Consider the following 18,315-nt stretch of genomic DNA (forward strand, 5'->3'; position numbering starts at 1 on the left):
TGGCTCAGTGGGTTAAGCGTGGGACTCTTGATTTCAGCGCAGGTCAGGATCTCATGGTTCCTGAGATGGAGCCCCCTCCACCCTGGGCTCTGCGCTGACAGTAAGGAGCCTGCTTGGGATTCTCTCTCTCCCTCTCTCTGCCCCTTCCACTGCTTGTGTACTCTCTCTCTCAAAACAAACATAAGAAAAGAAAAGAAAAGAAAAGAAAAGAAAAGAAAAGAAAAGAAAAGAAAAGAAAAGAAAAGAAAAGAAAAGAAAGGAAAGGAAAAGAAAGGAAAGGAAAGGAAAGGAAAGGAAAAGAAAAAAAAGAAAAAGGTGTTCTGTTATCTTCACAAGAAGCCCTTTTTTTGTTGTTTGATTTTTGTTTTGTTTTGTTTTCCCATTGAATTCATTTGGGCAGAACTGAAGCCAGGGAGGCTCTGCATCTAAAAGAGGGTGTTCGGCCTCTTGGTGATGAAATGCGGGTTGTGCTGGTGACGCAGGACCCGGTGGGGCAGTGGGAACTTGATTCTTGGAGTCATGGAACTGTCTGACTGCTGCTCGGCGGCACGTGCTGGCTGCAATCTCGTCCACCTTCATGGTCTGGATCCAGCAGCCCAGGGAGCGGTGCGGGGTGCCCATGTCTCGGTCGCAGTGGGTGATGGCGCCCTCGTCGTCAGGTCCCTATACGCCCCGTACATGTTGTGGGAGCCACTGCGGGAGTCATAGCACAGCCAGATGCCGAAGTTCTTCACCCACAAGGGGAATTTCTCAAACACCTGTCCACAGTAGACAATTTTCCCTGAGCCTTCTTCATCTTCAGACACAAAGTACCAGAAGCGGGACTTGACGACGAAATGATTAGGTGCAAATACTCGCAGGAGATACAACAGCGGAGTGCGGCACTTCGGGGTGGGCAGGCAGCGCTTCACTACCTTGTACCCCGAAGTGTGCCATCATGGCGCACTGTCCGCTCTCAACCGCCACCCAAGAGAGGACCGCTCCCACCAGACTTCTGAGGACCAGGGGGTTGAAAACGAACGTCTCAAAAGTCCCTTCGAGCTCTGTGGTTTCTGTGAGCTGCTGGAGGATGAGTAGTATGCAATATTCTTATCTGTACCCTACCTCAGCCCCTGAATAAAGTATTTGTTGAAATGGAAAAGCCAGTTGCCTCCATTAAGCCAAGAGCAGGAGGCTTCAAACTCTTGTCTTTCTCCACTGAATCCACGAGGGGGCGGCAATCCTCCAAAAACATGCCTATTCTGAGCAAGCTGCCCTTTTCTAGCTAAAAAACACCTGAAGTTCATTAAAAATCAAACAACTACCATTTATTACTTATTTTACTCCTAGTAACAACATTGCTAATAGTTCAGTGCTTAAGAACTCATTACCAAAACATTAAATTAAACAAAAACCAGCAACCACACATGAAACAAATGATATTTCAATTATTACAGATGAGGCTGTGAATGAACACAGAAGCCTCATTTTTTTTTTTTCTCTTTTTCTGGAATTGCCTAGAGAAGACCTTCCTTGTCCCTCAGCCTAAATTCACATGCCAGTCTTCTCTGTGAGCCAAGCAAAGAGCCGTTCATCCATCCATTCATCATTCATTTACTCACTCACACATCAAACTAACACCTACTGAGCAACTGCTGTGTGCTAGGCTCTGTGCTAGGCACTGGGAGGAACGCAAAAAAGTACGTGAATCCAGTTGGCATTAGTCCAGGTCTCTATTTGAGTGAGAGCCATTTTCACTCCAACACTGTTAATTGCAAAAGAATAATTTGTTTTAGGACTGGATGAAACTTTATTAAAGCAACTTGCTGGATTCCCTTGCTCTCTGACTCTATTTGTAAAGCATTTGTCCACTGAAAGAACCCCCATTTACTTAATCCTGAGAGTTTTTAGCTAAGTAAAAAAAAAAAAAAGACTTGTCCTAAATGTCTCACCAGAAAGAATGACTTTCCAGGGAACACAACATAGCTTACCAGGCAGGGACAGGTGGCTTGACAGAAGTTAATTCAGTCAAAAACTGTTTGGTCTGCACAGTGTTTTCACTGTTCTTGGGGCTTTTTTTATTTGTTTTGTTAAATAATGCAAACTTTAAAAACAGACAAATTTGGAGCTCTAGTCTAAGATGACAATGTACAAAGACCCTGAACTCACCTCCTCCACAGATATACCAAATCTACCCCCATTTGTAGATCAATTCCTCCTGGAGAAGGACCTAGGGCTGTCTGAACAGCTTCTGCACAACAAATGATATAAACAACCCAGAGAGAATGGCAAGAGACGGAGACTGAGTGACAAGGGGAATCCCCATTCCCAACGCTGCCAACTGCACTGGGGAGGGATGGTACCCACAGGCTGGGAGATCCCTCTTCCCTGGAGCACCAAAAGAAAAAAAAAGCTCAAGTTTAAAAGGGCAACTAGAATATAAACAAACCAACCCTAAAATCCTGCCAGATGGTAGGAGAGTTGCGGGAACACTCTTGAGGTTAGAGGGACTAGTGAGCAGCACAGTTTACATTCCCCCTCCACCTTGACAGTGTGGACAGGAGCAGGGCCCAGTGCCATAGCTGGCCTGCTGCCTCAGTGAGCCCCAGGCCCCTAGCCCACACCAGTCACAGCCATACCACCAAGGCAGCCCCACCATGGTGCACACACCAGGACATTCCTGGCTGATGTTCAGTACAGCTAATGGCAATTTCACCAAGGCGACACAGGGACAAAGCACCCTGCAACTCTCCAGACCCACATCACTTTGGCTCCAGACAACTTGCCAGGGAACCCCTCCAGTGCAGAGCAACTGGGGGTACACTGACCTTGGCTCTAAGCACTCTGGCACAAACCATCTATACAAAGGATCCCAGAATCCCCTGGCCTGTGCACACCTCAGCTCCAGCCATGCACAGGGTACCCTGGAATACCCTGGCTTGTAATTTCAGCTTCAGCTGTCCTGCCAAGGTACCTTCTGCAGAGAGGGTCCCAGGACCACTCTGGCCCACACCTACTTCAGTCCCAACCATCCCAACAGGGCAGCCTAGTATAGAGTTTCCTGGGACCCCCAGCCCATGACAGCCACATCTGCAGCCAACCAACCAAAGTCGCCAGGAACACACAGTATTCACAGGGGATGGCCTGTGATAAACAAAACCATTCCATCAAGGTTAGGATAAGTAGATGTTTCACCTAATTCACAGAAACACAGTAAGTCAAGCAAAATGAGGAGACAGAGCAATATGTTCCAAACAGAAGAATAAGACAAAAATCTCAGAAGGACTTGAAGAATATAATAACTGAAATGAAAAATACCCAAGAGGGAATTAACAGTAGATTAGAGGATGAAAAAGGAAAAATCAGTGATCTGGAAGGCAGGATAAGGGAAAGCACCCAAGCTGAAAATAAAAAAGATTTTTTTATTTTATTTTTATTTTATATTTTTTAAGCACAAGCAGGGAGCAGGGGAGAGGGCAAAGGGGAAGAGGATGAGAGAATCTCAAGCAGGCTCCATGTACAGTGCATTTGGTTGATCATGAGGTGGCATTTGGTTGATCATGACCTGAGCCAATCCAAGATTTGGATGCTCAACCAAATGCCACCTCAGCACCCCCAAAAAAGATTTTTTTTGAGAGAGAGATAGAGATAAAGAGAGTACAAGCAGGGGAGGGGCAAAAGGAGAGAGAGAATCCCAAACAGGTTCCATGGGGTCCCAACATGGGGCTTGATCCCATGGCTGTGAGATCATGACCTGAGCCGAAATCAAGAGTGAGACACAACTGACAGAGCTACCAGGCACCCCGCAAAAAAACAATGTCTAAAAATGAGGATAGGAGAGACTGAGAAAATGGCAGAGTAAAAGGACCCGTAAGCTCATTCTATCACATGGATACAACTAAGTAACACTCACATCAGCATATATAACTAGGAAATAACCCTAAGACGGGCAGAACAAAGTCCACAACTAAAGGCTGGGAAGAAGCCACACTGAGGAAGGTAGGAAGGGTGAAGACACAGTTTGGAAACAAAACAGACCATGGACACCCATGGTGGGGAGGGAACTGGTAGCACAGAGAAGGGTGAAAAACAAAATTTCACATAAGGGAGCCCACACAGGCAAGACAAATCCCCATAACATTTGGCTTTGAAAGTGAGAGAGGCCAAATTTAGTGAGTTTGTACAACCAGCAGAACTTGAAACCTGGGATTTTTAAAAAAATCAGAGGTCTCAGCTCTGAAAGAGCCCAGAGGGTGTTAGGAAGCCAAGTCACCACCCTTAAAGAGATAGCACAACAGCCCATGCAAAAACAGCCCAGAATCAGCAGTTGAAATACACTGGGGCAGATGGGAGGGAGAGTGATTTACTCATCTCAGAGTGTGACTCAGAGAGACAGAGATCACAGAAACCCCCTCCAGGAACAAACAAACTGGCACATTCCATTTACCTCTTGATCCCACCAGCATAAATAGCGGCCACCTACAGTAACAAGTGTACCTCTGACACTCATTACCTAACTTGCTTACACAAGCCATGCCCACCCACCCCCCACATCAGTAGATCTGCCCTTTCCAGTCACACTGGCCTTAGTCCTGGTGCTGCAGGCCCCCTCCCCCAGAAGACTGGCACAAACCCTGCCAACACCACATCTCCTGACCAACAAGGTTTGCAGGATTTCAGTTTCAGTGCCAGCGGTAGCAGCAGGTCTCATTTCACAAGCAGATGAGCACACACCTTGTAAAAACACACCCCACCCCTTCTGAGGAACAAATATTGCCCACAACAGGCAAAGAGACATGGACTGAAGGGAAAAGAGGTCAGGATGCAACAGCACAGCTCGTGATATACACATGAGAGGCACTCCCTGAAGCACCAGGTCCTGGGGATTAGGGGACACTGCACTGCCATGCACTAAGGACCTATTCTTCTTAAGGCCACTAGCATCAAGAGTAAGAGACATAGCTGACTTTTCTAATACATAGAAATGGACACAGAGAGTTAGACAAAATGTGGAGACAGAGAACTATGTCCCAAATGAAAGAACAGGACCAAACCAGACCAAGAGACCTAAAGAAAACAGATGTAAATAATATGACTTAAAGAGAATTTAAAATAATGATCATAAAGACATTCACTAGACTTGAGAAAAGAGTGGAGGACATCAATGAGATCTTTAACAGAGATTTTTTTTAAAAAGAACCCATCAGATGGTGTTGCTCATGCCTGAATTTTTTCTATATATAAATGATGTCTTTGTACTTTTTTTACTGCCTGACACATCTCTAGAATACACTTTTCAGATTCAAATCTTTGATTGCCTCTTATGACAAAAATGTGTAAGTTCATTTTCTATAGAGATTAGAAAGATAGTTTATGTCAATATCTAGAATACCTGACGAGCATGTTTCTATCACTGATAATTTTTAAAAAGCTTCTTTTACTTTCACAACTCATTATTGATAGTCAGGTACATTTCTCAGAATGTTGTCTCTTTTGGGAAAACATCTATCAAGTTCCTTTCATACAGAGTTGTTTTATCACTGTGCTGTAGCCCTGAAACTAACATAACATTGTGTGTCAACTACATTTCAATAACAACGTAATGAAATGAAATACAGAATATTTAAGATTCTGGGGAAAAAAAGAACCAATCAGAGATGAAGAATACCATAAATGAAATTAAAAATACACTTGATGGAATAAACAGCAGTCTAGATGAAGTAGAGGAATGAATTAATGAAGTGGAAGACAAAGTAACAGAAAGTAATGAAGCTGACCAAATGAGAAGAAAAACTATGCAAATTAAGAAAAGTCATAGGGAACTCAGTCTCTACATCAAACGTAATAATATTTGCATTATAGGGATCATAGAAGAAGAGGGGAGCAAAAGCTGCAGAAAATTTATTTGAAGAAATAATAGCTGAAAACTTCCCCAATCTGGAAACAGATATCCACATCCAGGAGGCACAGGAATCCCCCTAGAAAATCAACTCAAGGAGGTCCACACCAAGACACATAGTACTGAAAATGGCAAAAAGTAGTGATAAAGAAAAAAACTTTAAAGCAGCAACAGAAAAGAAGATAGCATCATTAGATTCTCCCTGTATGTAACTATCAGCAGATTTTTCAGCAGAAGCTTTACAGGCCAGAAGAGGGTGGCATGATATATTCAAAGTCCTGAAAGGGAAAAACCTGCAGCTAAGAATACTCTATCCAGCAAAGCTATCATTCAGAATACAAGGAGAGATGAAGAGTTTCTGAAACAAAAAATAAAGGAGTTTGTGACCACTCAGCCTACCCTACAAAAAATATTAAAGGGTACTCTTTGAATGGAAAGGAAAGAACATAAGTGAGAGTATGAAAAGTAAAAAAAACATAAAAGCAGTAAAAGTAAGTATTTCTGTAAAAATAAGTCAAAGGATTCACTAAATAAATAAGAGGATGTAAAACACAATACCATTTATCTAAAATGTGGGGGACAGGGGGAAGGGGTAGAGAATGGGTTCAAACTTAAGTGAATATCAACTTAATATAGATTGCTATTTACAGAAGATGTTATACACAAACCTAATGGTAACCACAAATCAAAAATCAGTAATAGACAGGCAAAGAATAAATAGAAAGGAATTCAAGGAAAGCCAATGAACCATGAAAGTGAGCAAAAGAAGAATCACATAACAACTACTAAAACAGCCACAAAATAGGTAACAAAATGGCAATAAATAGGGGTGCCTGGGTGGCTCAGTCGGTTGAGCATCCGACTTCAACTTGGGTCATGATCTCACAGTCTGTGAGTTCGAGCCCCGCATCAGGCTCTGTGCTGACAGCTCAGAGCCTGGGGCCTGTTTCAGATTCTGTGTCTCCCTCTCTCTCTGACCCTCCCCCGTTCATGCTCTGTCTCTCTCTGTCTCAAAAATAAACGTTAAAAAATTAAAAAAAACACAAAAACAAAAACAAAACAAAAAAAAAAAACAAAATGGCAATAAATATATATCTATCAATAATAACTTCAAATTGGACTCGAATAAATAAATGGGTCAATGCTCCAATCAAAAGACATAGGGTGTTTTAAAATAAAAATGGTGGGGTTGCCTGGGTGGCTCAATGGGTAAAGTGGCTGACTTCAGCTCAGGTCATGATCTTGGGGTTCATGATTTCAAGCCCTGTATCAGGTTCCGTGCTGACAACTCAGCACCTGGGCCTGCTTCAGATTCTGTCTCCCTCTCTCTCTGCCCCTCCCCCCTCACGCTGGTCTCTCTCCCTGTCTGTCTGTCTGTCTCTCTCTCAAAAAAACAAATATTGGAAAAAAGAGACCCATCTATACGCTGCCTACAAGAGACTTACTTCATACCTAAACACACCTGCAGACTCAGAGTGAGGGAATAGAGAAACAGGTATCATGCAAATGAAAATGTAAAGAAAGCCACGGTAGCCATACTTAAAATGGACAAAATAGACTTTAAAACAAAGACCACAAGAGACAAAGATGGACATTATTTAATAATAAAGGGGACAGTCCAACAAGACGACATAACAATTGTAAAAGTAATAAATGTAATACAATAATACAATACAATAGCAGGGGACTTTAAGACCCCACTTATATCCAAGCACACATCATCCAAACAGAATATCAACAAGGAAATTGGCTTTGAATGACACACTGGACCAGATGGATTTAACAGATATATTCAGAACATCCCATCCTAAAACAGCACAATACAAATTTTTTCAAGTGCACATAGAACATTTTCCAGAACAGATCACATATTAGGCCACAAGTCTCAAGAAATTCAAAAAGATCAATATCATTCCATGCATCTTTTGTGACCACAACACTGAAACTAGAAATCAACGACAAGAAAAAGTCTGGAAAGAGCAAAAAAAAAAAAAAAAAAAAAAAGATTACATAACATGCTACTAAACAACGAATGGGTCAACCAAGAAATCAAAGAAGAAATGAAAACATACATGGAAAGATGGGGCATCTGGGTGGCTCAGTTAAGCATCTGACTCTTGGTTTTGACTCAGGTCTTAATCTCATGGTTTGTGGGTTTGAGGCCCACATCAAACTCTGTGCTGGCAGCATGGAGCCTGCTTCGGGTTTTCTCTCTCCCCCACTCTCTCTCTTCCCCTTCCCTGCTTTCTCTCTCAAAATAAATAAATAAGCATTTAAAACATACATAGAAACAAATGAAAATGAAAACACAACAGTCCAAAATTTGGGGGGTGCAGCAAAACTGGTTCTAGGAAGGAAGTTTAAAACAATACGGGCCTTCCTCAAGAGGCAAAAAAATCAAAGCAACAACCTAACCTTACACCTAAAGGTGCTAGAAACAGAAGAACAAACAAAACCCAAACCTAACAGAAGAAAGGAAATAATAAGGATTAGAGCATGGATGGAGCTAGAGAGTCAAATGCTAAGTGAAATAAGTCAGAGACAAATACCATATGATTTCATACATATGTGGAATTTAAGAAACAAAACTAATGAGCAAAGGGAAAAAGAGAGAGAGAGAAAGAGAGAGAGGGGGAGAGAGAGGGAAGCCAAGAAACAGATCCTTTACTATAGACAACGAATTGATGGTTACCAGATGGGAGGTGGGTGGGGGGAGGGGGAAACTGGGACTAAGGGGTGTACCTGTCATGATGAGCACTGGGTGATGTATGGAATTAATGAATCACTATACTGTATACCTGAAACTAATGTAACATTGTATGTTAACTCTACTGGAATTAAAATTAACACTTAATCAACAAAACACAACAAAAATAAAATAAAATGAGGACAGAGTACAGGATCTCTTAGGTAACATCAAGCAAACCGACATTTGCATTATAGGGGTCCCAGAAGAAGAGAGAGAAAAGAGGGCAAAAAACTTACTTGAGTAAATAATAGCTAAAAAATTCCCTAACCTGGGGAAGGAAACAGATATCCAGGTTCAGAAACACAGAGAGTTCCACATCATGAATCCCAGGAGGTTCACACCATGACACATAATAATTAAAATGTCAGAGATGAAAGAGAAAGAATTTTAAAAACAGCAAGAGAGAAGCAACTAGTCATATACAAAGGAAATTCCATAAGGCTATCAGCTTTTTTTTCAGCAGAAATTTTATAGGCTAGAACGGAGAGGCACGATATATTCAAAGTGTTGAAAGAAAAAAAAAAACCTATAACCAAGAATACCCAGCAAGAACATCACTCAGATTTGAAGGAAAGGTAGTTTCCCAAACAAAATCAAAGAATTCATTACCACGAAGCCAGTCTTAAAATAAATGTTAAGGGGACTTCTGTAAGAAGAGAAGAAGTGTCCATAATTAGAAACAAAATTATAAAAGCAAAAATTTTCAGGGCACCTGGCTGACTCAGTTGGTACAGCAGGTAACTCTTGATATTGGAGTTTTAAGTTTGAGCCCCACGTTGGGTGTAAAGATTACCAAAAAATAAAATATTAAGAAAACAAAAGGAAAAATTTCTTGAGTAAAATCAAACATAAAGGTAGCACAGCAATCACTTATAAAGCTAGTATGAAGGTTGAAAGACAGAAGTAGTAAAATCAATTACATCTAAAAAATTAATTAAGAGGACTTACAAAATAAAAAGATGTAAAATATGACAACACATACATAAAATGTGTTCGAACTTAAGTGACTCTCAAGTTAATATAGACTGCTATATATTTAGAATGTTATACATAAACCTCATGGTAACCACAAGCCAAAAACCTGTAAGAGATACACAAAAAATTAAGAGAAAGAAAGCCAAGCATAACAATAAAAAAAGTCATCAATCAGGGGCGCCTGGGTGGCTCAGTCGGTTGAGCATCCAACTTCGGCTCAGGTCATGATCTTACAGTTTGTGAGTTCATGCCCTGCATCAGGCTCTGTGCTAACAGCTCGCTCAGAGCCTGCAACCTGCTTCAAATTCTGTGTCTCCTTCTCTCTCTCTGCCCCTCCCCAGCTCATGGTCTGTCTCTCAAAAATAAATAAATGTTAAAAAAAAGTCATCAATCATAAAGAAAGGAAGAGAAGAAGCAACAGAGAATACAGAAACAACCAGAAAACAATGAATAAAATGGCAATATGTACATATCTATTAATAATGACTTTAATTGCAAATGGTCTAAATGCTTCAATCAAAAAATATAGAGAGATGGAATAGACTAAAAAAAAAACAAGTCCCATTTAGATATTGCCTACAAGAGACTGACTTCAGAACTAAAGACACATACAAATTGAAAGTGAAGGTATGGAAAAGATACTCCATATAAAGGCGGGGGGAAAAAAGCCAGGGTAGCAATACCTCTATGGGACAAAATATACCTTAAAACAAAGACTGTAACAAGCAACAAAGAAGGGCATTGCACGATAATAAAAGGATAAATCCAACAAGAGGATGTAACAATTTTAATAACTATATGCTCGACATTGGACACCTAAATACATAAAGCAAATATCAACTGACATAAAGGGGAAAATTGACAGGAGTACAATACTAATAGCAGACTTAACCCCTACTTACATCAATAGATAGAACATTCAAGCAGAAAATCAATAAGGAAATTTTTTTTTCTCCCTCCCTCCCTCGGAAATGTTTTTGAATGACACATTAGACCAGATGGGTTTAAGAGATATATACAGAACATTCCATCCAAAAACAACAGAATACACAGGGTTTTGTTGTTGTTGTTGTTGTTTTTCAAGTGCACATGGAACAGTCCCTAAGATGGATCACATATTAGGCCCCAAAACAATCTCAACAAATTTAAGAGGGAAATCACATCAAACATCTTTTCCAACCACAACAGTATTAAAGTAGAAATCAATTACAAGAAAAAAAAACTGGAAAAAAAATGAACACATAAAGACTAAACACCATGCTACTAAACAACAAATGGGTCAATGAGGAAATCAAAAGGGAAATTAAAAACTACCTGGAAACAAGTGAAAATAACACACAACAATTCAAAAATTTTGGGTCTCAGCAGAAGCAGTTCTAAGAGGGAGATTTATAGTGATACAAACCTACCTCAACAAACAAGGAAAATCTCAATCTAACTTTATACCTAAAGAAACTAGAAAAAGAAGAACAAAGCCCAAAATTAGTAGAATGAAGGAAATAATAACGATCAGAACAGAAACAAATAAAATAGAGACAAAAAAAAGAGAGAGAGAAAAGACTAATGAAATCAAGAGTTGGTTCTTTGAAAAGATAAATAAAATCAATATCCTTTAGCCAGACTCATTAAGAAAAAAAGAGAAAGGACCCAAATAAACAAAATCGGAAATTCAAGAGGAGGGGTGCCTAGCTGGCTCAGTCAGAAGAGCATGTGACTCTTGATCATGGGGTTGTAAGTTAGAGCCCCATGTTGGGTGTAGAAATTACTTAAAAATAAAATCTTAATGAAATGAAAGAGAAGTAACAAATGACACCACAAAAACACAAAGGATTAGGGGCACATGGGTGGATCAGTCAGTTAAGCATCCATCTTTGTTTGGCTCAGGTCATAATCTCACAGCTAGTGGGTTCGAGTCCCATGTTGGGTTCTGTGCTGACAGCTCAGAGCCTGGAGTCTGCTTCAGGTTCTTGTCTCTCTCTCTCTGCCTCTCCCCAACTCACACTCTGTCTCTCTCAAAAATAAATACTTTTTAAAAAGTACAAACGATTATAAGGGACTACTATCAAAAATGATAACCAAAAATTGGACAACCTAGAAAAACTGGATAAATTCCTAGAAACATATAATCTGCCAAAACTGAATCAGGAAAAAATTTTAAAAAATCTGAATAGAATGAATACTAGTAATAAAACTGAATCAGTTATCAAAAAACTCCTGATGAACTAAAGTCCAGGACCAGAGGGATTGACTGGTGAATTCTACCAAACATTTATTTTTTTTTTTTAATTTTGTTTTAACGTTTGTTTATTTTTGAGACAGAGAATGAACAGGGGAGGGTCAGAGAGAGAGGTAGACACAGAATCTGAAACAGGCTCCAGGCTCTGAGCCATCAGCACAGAGCCTGATGCGGGGCTTGAACTCACGGACCGCGAGATCATGACCTGAGCCGAAGTCCGACGCTTAACCGACTGCGCCACCCAGGCGCCCCTCTACCAAGCATTTAAAGAAGAGTTAATACCTACTCTCCTAGGGGCGCCTGGGCGCAGTCGGTTAAGCATCCGACTTCAGCCAGGTCACAATCTCGCGGTCCGTGAGTTCGAGCCCCGCGTCGGGCTCTGGGCTGATGGCTCAGAGCCTGGAGCCTGTTTCCGATTCTGTGTCTCCCTCTCTCTCTGCCCCTCCCCTGTTCATGCTCTGTCTCTCTCTGTCCCAAAAACGTTGGAAAAAAAAAATTTAAAAATACCTATTCTCCTCAAATTATTCCAAAAAAAAATATTCCAAAAATAGGATAAGAAAGCTTCCAGAGGCCAGCATTGCCCTGATGCCAAAACTAGACAAAGACACTACAGAAAAAGAAAACCACAGGCCAATATTCCTGATGAACATGAATGCAAAAATCCTCAGCAAAGTATTAACAAACCACATTCAATAACACATTAAAAGGATCATTCACCATACTCAAAGGGGATTTATTCCAGAGATGCAAGAATGGTTCAATACCTGCAAATCAACATGATACACAACATTAACAAAATTAAGGATAAAAAACATACATTCATCTCCATAGATGCAGAAAAAGCATTTGAGGAAATATCCATTCATGATAAAAACTGGTAACAAAGTGGCTTTAGAGGAAACATACCCATCACTTCTCAGCCTTACAGTTAAGATCAAGTGTAGAGGAAACATACCTTAACATAACAAAGGCCCTATAGGACAAACCCACAGCTCACATCATTACAATGGTAAAAAATTGAGACCTTTTCATCTAAGATCAGGAACAAGATAAGGATTTCCACTTTTATTCAACATAGTACTAGAAGTCCTAGCCGCAGCAATCAGACAAGGGAGAAAAAAGCACATCCATATTAGTAAAAAAGAAATAAAACTGTCACTAATTGCAGATGATATGATACTATACATAGAAAACCCTTAGGATTTTGCAAAAAAAAAAAAAACCTATCAGAAGTAGTAATTCAGTAAAGATACAGGATACAAAATTGATATACAGAAATCTGTTGTGTTTCTCTACACTAATAACAAAGCAGCAGAAAGAGAAATTAAGAAAATTCCATTTACAACTGCACCCAAAAGAATAAAATACCTAGGAATAAACTGAACGAAGGAATTAAAATACATAGTCTGAAGACTATGAAATGTTGATGAAAAGAATTAAAGATGACACAAATGAAAAAATATTCCACACTCATGGATTAGAAGAATTAATATTATTAAAATATTCATACTATCCAAGGCAATCTACAGATTCAGTGCAATTCTTTTTTTTTTTTTTTAATTTTTTTTTTCAACGTTTATTTATTTTTGGGACAGAGAGAGAGCATGAACGGGGGAGGGGCAGAGAGAGAGGGAGACACAGCATCGGAAACAGGCTCCAGGCTCCGAGCCATCAGCCCAGAGCCCGACGCGGGGCTCGAACCCACGGACCGCGAGATCGTGACCTGGCTGAAGTCGGACGCTTAACCGACTGCGCCACCCAGGCGCCCCAAGTGCAATTCTTATTAAAATATGAATAGCATGTGTCACAGAACTAGAGAAAATAATACTAAAATTGGTATGGAACCACAAAAGACCCCAAATAGCCAAAGTAATCTTGAGAAAGAACAAAACTGGAGGTATCACCATCCAGATTTCAAGATATACTAAAATGCTGTAGTAATCAAAACAGTATTGTACTGGCACAAAAAGAGACACATAGATCAATAGAATAGAGAGCCCAGAAATAAACCTACACTTATGTGGTCAATTAGTCTATGACAAAGGAGACAACAATATACAATGGGGAAAAGACAGTCTCTTCAATAAATGGTGCTGGGAAAACTGGACAGCTACATGCAAAAGAATGAAACTGGGCCACTGTCTTACACCATACACAAAAAGAAACTCAGAATGGATTAAGGACCTAAATATGAGACCTGAAACCGTAAAACTCCTATAAGAAAACATAGGCAGTAACTTCTTAGACATCAGTCTTAGCGATATTTTTCTAGATATGTCTCCTCTGGCAAGGGAAACAAAAAGCAAAATTAAACTGTTGAGTCTACACCAAAATAAAAAGCTTTGAACAGCAAAGGAAACCATCAACAAAACAAGAAGGGAACCTACTAAATGGGGGGAAATATTTTCAAATCTATCCAATAAGCAGTTAATATCCAAAATATATAAATTATTACAACACTAAAAAAATTCCAATTAAAAAGTGGACAGAGAAACTGAATGGACATCTTTCCAAAAAAGACATTCAGATGGCCAACAGATACATGAAAAGATGTTCAACATCACTAATCATCAGGGAAATGCAAATCAAAACCACCACGAGATATCACCTTATACCTGTCAGGTATTAAAAAGGCAAGAAATGGGGCACCTGGGTGGCTCAGTCAGTTGAGCGTCCAGCTTCTGTTCAAGTCATGATTTCACTGCTCATGGGTTCCCGCATCAGGCTCTGTGCTGACAGCCCGGAGCCTGGAGACAGCTTCGAATTCTGTATCTGTCTTCCTCTCTCTCTCTGCGCCCCATCACCCCCACACACACTCTGTTTCTCTCTCTCTCAAAAATAAATAAACATTTAAAAAAATTGGCAGGGGTGGGGGAAAACCTGGGTGGTTCAGTTGGTTAATCGTCTGACTTCAGCTCAGATCATGATCTCACAGTCCCTGAGTTCGAGCCCCACATCAGGCTCTGTGCTGACAGCTCGGAGCCTGGAGCCTGCTTCAGATTCTGTGTCTCCCTCTCTCTCTGTCCCCTTCCAGGCTCATGCTCTGTCTCTCTCTGTCTCAAAAATAAATAAAAACATTAACAAAAAATTTTTTTAATAAAAAAATTTTTTTTAATAATTTTTTTTTTTTTTTTTACAATACAAGAAATAACAAGTATTGGCAAGGATATGGAGAAAAACGAATGCTCCTTAAGTGTTGGTGACAATGTCAATTGGTATAGCCACTGTGGAAAACAGTATGGCGGTGTCTCAAAAATTAGAAATATGGGGCACCTGGTTGGCTCTGTCAGTGGAATGTGACACTCGATCTCAAGGGTGGTAAGTTCAGGCCCTAGATTGGGTGTAGAGATTACTTAAAAACAAAACAAAAAATGTTCAAAAAATTAGAAATATCATACAATTCAGTAATCCCACTACTGTGTATTTACCCAATAGGAAAAAAAAAACACTAATTTGAAAAGATATATGCACCCCTATGTTTACTGTAGCATTATTTACAATAGCCAAGGTATGAAAGCAACCCAAGTGTCCAGTGATAGGTGAATGGATGAAGAAGAGTGGCACACACACACACACACACACTGGAATATTATTAAGCCATAAAAAAAAAAAGAGGGGCATCTGGGTGGCTCAGTTGGTTGAGCATCTGACTTCTGCTCAGGTCATGATTTCACGGTTTATGTATTTGAGTCCCACATCAGGCTCTCTGCTATCATCCAGTCAGCACAGAGTTTGCTTGGGATCCTCTGTCCCCCTCTGTGCCCCTCCCCCACTTACACTCTTGCAAAAATAAATGAATTTTTTTTAATGCCTAAAAAAGAGAGATCTTGCCGTTTCCAACAACATGGATGGACCTATAGGGTAGGGTATTAGGTGAAGTGAAACAAGTCAGACAAAGAAAGACAAATACCATATGATTTCACTTATATGTGAAATCTAGAAAAAAACAAAACTAAACAAAGGAACAAAAGCAGAAACAGACCCATAAATACAGAGAACAAACTGGTGGTTGCCAGAGGGGAGAAAAGTAGAGGGATGGGCAAAAGGGGCAAAGGGGAATGGGAGGTATGGCTTCCACTTATGGAACAAATGACTCAGGGTAATGAAAGCTACAACACAGGGAATATGGCCAGTGGTGCTAGAATAGTGATGTGTGGGGACAGATGGCAACTACACTTGTTGTGACAGAGTCATTGAATCACTCTGCTGCACACCTGAAACTAATTACCATTGTGTATCAACTATACTTTAATTTAAAAAAATACTTGGGGGATGCCTGGGTGGCTCAGTCAGTTAAGCGTCTGACTCTTGATCTTGGCTCAGATCATGATCTCGAAGTTCAAGAGTTCAAGCCCCTCATTGGGCTCTGTGTTGATAGTAAAGAGTCTGCTTGGGATTCTCTCTCTCTCTCTCTCTCTCTCTCTCTCTCTCTCCCTCTCTCTCCCTCTCTCTCTCTGCCCTTCCCCTGCTTGTACTCTCTCTCAAAATAATCAAAAACTTTTTAAGTTCAAAATAAAGAAGGAAAAAAATGTTAAGAGTTCATATTAAAATCTGGATTTTCAGCTTCTCTTAAGAAATCAAAAGTTCTGACTGCTGTCCATAGTGTAGTGGGCAGAAACACACTTGTGTTTGCCCTTACTGTAGAATTTTAAAATGTATTGCAGAGTAACAGTAATAAAAATGAAAAGCTCTGGCCACACTAACTGCATTCCTGCACAAGAATCTTAGAGAGAGCTGCGTTCTCCACATTCCCTCTTCATTCAACCCTCTTCACTCATGGAGCTCTTGTCTAGCCCCTAGAAGTGACAGTCTGAAACCCTCAACTTGTGATGTTGAAGGCACAGACAGAGGAGGGCTAGACTCCACCCCTCTGGTCGACACCTGTTAGGTGACCTGTTCCTACTTCCACAGCTACCGAATGGCAAGGCCTGGGCTCCAAGCCAGGAGTCCTAACTCCTCCTACCAGCAGGGCTCTACTAGAAACAGATGGCACACTCAATTAGGTAATTTGGATTTTTAATAAAAGGGCCATTTATGAGGTTGGGGCAGGTTTCAGGAAACCAAAGTGGAGAATACAGTATCCCTCCCCACGTTCCCCTCCACTGGCCAAACAAGAGGGGGGAGCTGCTCCCACCCCTTCCCACCAGCCTTGACAGAGCAAGTGGAAAGAATAATCATCATTCCTGGAGAGGACAGGAGTGCAGTGAGTGTCGGTGGACAACAGCTGTGGCCTTGGGTAGATGGGCACAGCAATCCTGCAAAACCATAGGGAGAAGGAACCAAGGAAATAAGTAGCCCAACCGCATCTCCTCCCCCCACTCCAGTTATTCAAACTCAGCACTCGGGTGTACAAGGGGGTCCATTAATGCGAAATGTTCATCCAGCCCCGTGAGACGGAAAGCAGGGTAGAAGCAGGCAGGGAGTGGGCCTCACTTTTGCCCCAGGACAGAGAAGACCCCAATAAACTCCTCCTCCACCTGAATTGATCTTGAAGTTCTGTGAAGTTCCACCACACTGCCCTGTGCCCCAGGCATCGGACCAAAACATCATATTGCCAACAGACAGGGAGGAGAAAAGATGGACACCAACAGGAATAGCTCAGCTTACCTTCCAGACACTTTGCACACATTCCCTCTAATCCTGCAGGGGAAGGAATTTCTTTCTGTAGGTGAAGAAATTGAGGCACAGGATGGTAAGGACTTGGCAAAGGACACCTACTTTATAAATGTTGGAGGCAAGGTTCAAACTCAGTGTCACTAGCTCCAAACCTGAAGTTATTATATAGTTACAGAAAATATTCATCAGTTGTGCCAGAAACAGGTAACATAGCAGGCCTGAGATTGTTATCCTTTTATTTTTTATTTATTTATTTATTTTTTCAACGTTTATGTATTTTTGGGACAGAGAGAGAGATAGAGCATGAACGGGGGAGGGGCAGAGAGAGAGGGAGACACAGAATCGGAAACAGGCTCCAGGCTCTGAGCCATCAGCCCAGGGCCTGACGCGGGGCTCGAACTCACGGACCGCGAGATCGTGACCTGGCTGAAGTCGGACGCTTAACCGACTGCGCCACCCAGGCGCCCCAAATCCTTTTAAAAGTCTGTTTGCAAAGTTGGCCCTCGACTGGCGTCTGAGAACTTGAATTTTGGTCATGTCTGGTTTGCCAAAGTCATATGGCTGTTAGCAACAGGGCGGGGACTAGATCCCAGGTTTGGGGACTTGTAGGCTCATGCTCCTCCACTAACTATGAAAGGCTTCAGGGTACTCAAACAGAAAGTGTTGACAGAGCATATGTGACAAAGTTCCAGGGATCTCGTGGGAGGCCATCCCCACTGCTGGTCTTGGTGAAGACGTAGCAGAAGGTAGGCACATCCTGGGACTTCCGAAGCCCCCACTTTCCTTCTCTACACCTTCCTCTCACCCTTCTGAGACTTCATGCCTTCATCTTCCCTCAGAGTTCAAACCTGGGTTTACTGG

General features: G+C 41.1%; 1 pseudogene; it reads right to left on the reverse strand.

Annotated features, from left to right (window-relative positions):
- Nucleotides 1–294: 294 nt before the first annotated feature.
- LOC124509779 (60S ribosomal protein L18a-like) overlaps nucleotides 295–18,315 on the reverse strand; it is a 29,786-nt pseudogene continuing 11,765 nt past the window's right edge.

Source organism: Lynx rufus, unplaced genomic scaffold, assembly GCF_022079265.1.
Source record: "Lynx rufus isolate CCGP_SWC_20201006 ecotype Redwood Valley unplaced genomic scaffold, mLynRuf1.p SCAF_1, whole genome shotgun sequence".
Lineage (NCBI taxonomy): Eukaryota > Metazoa > Chordata > Mammalia > Carnivora > Felidae > Lynx > Lynx rufus.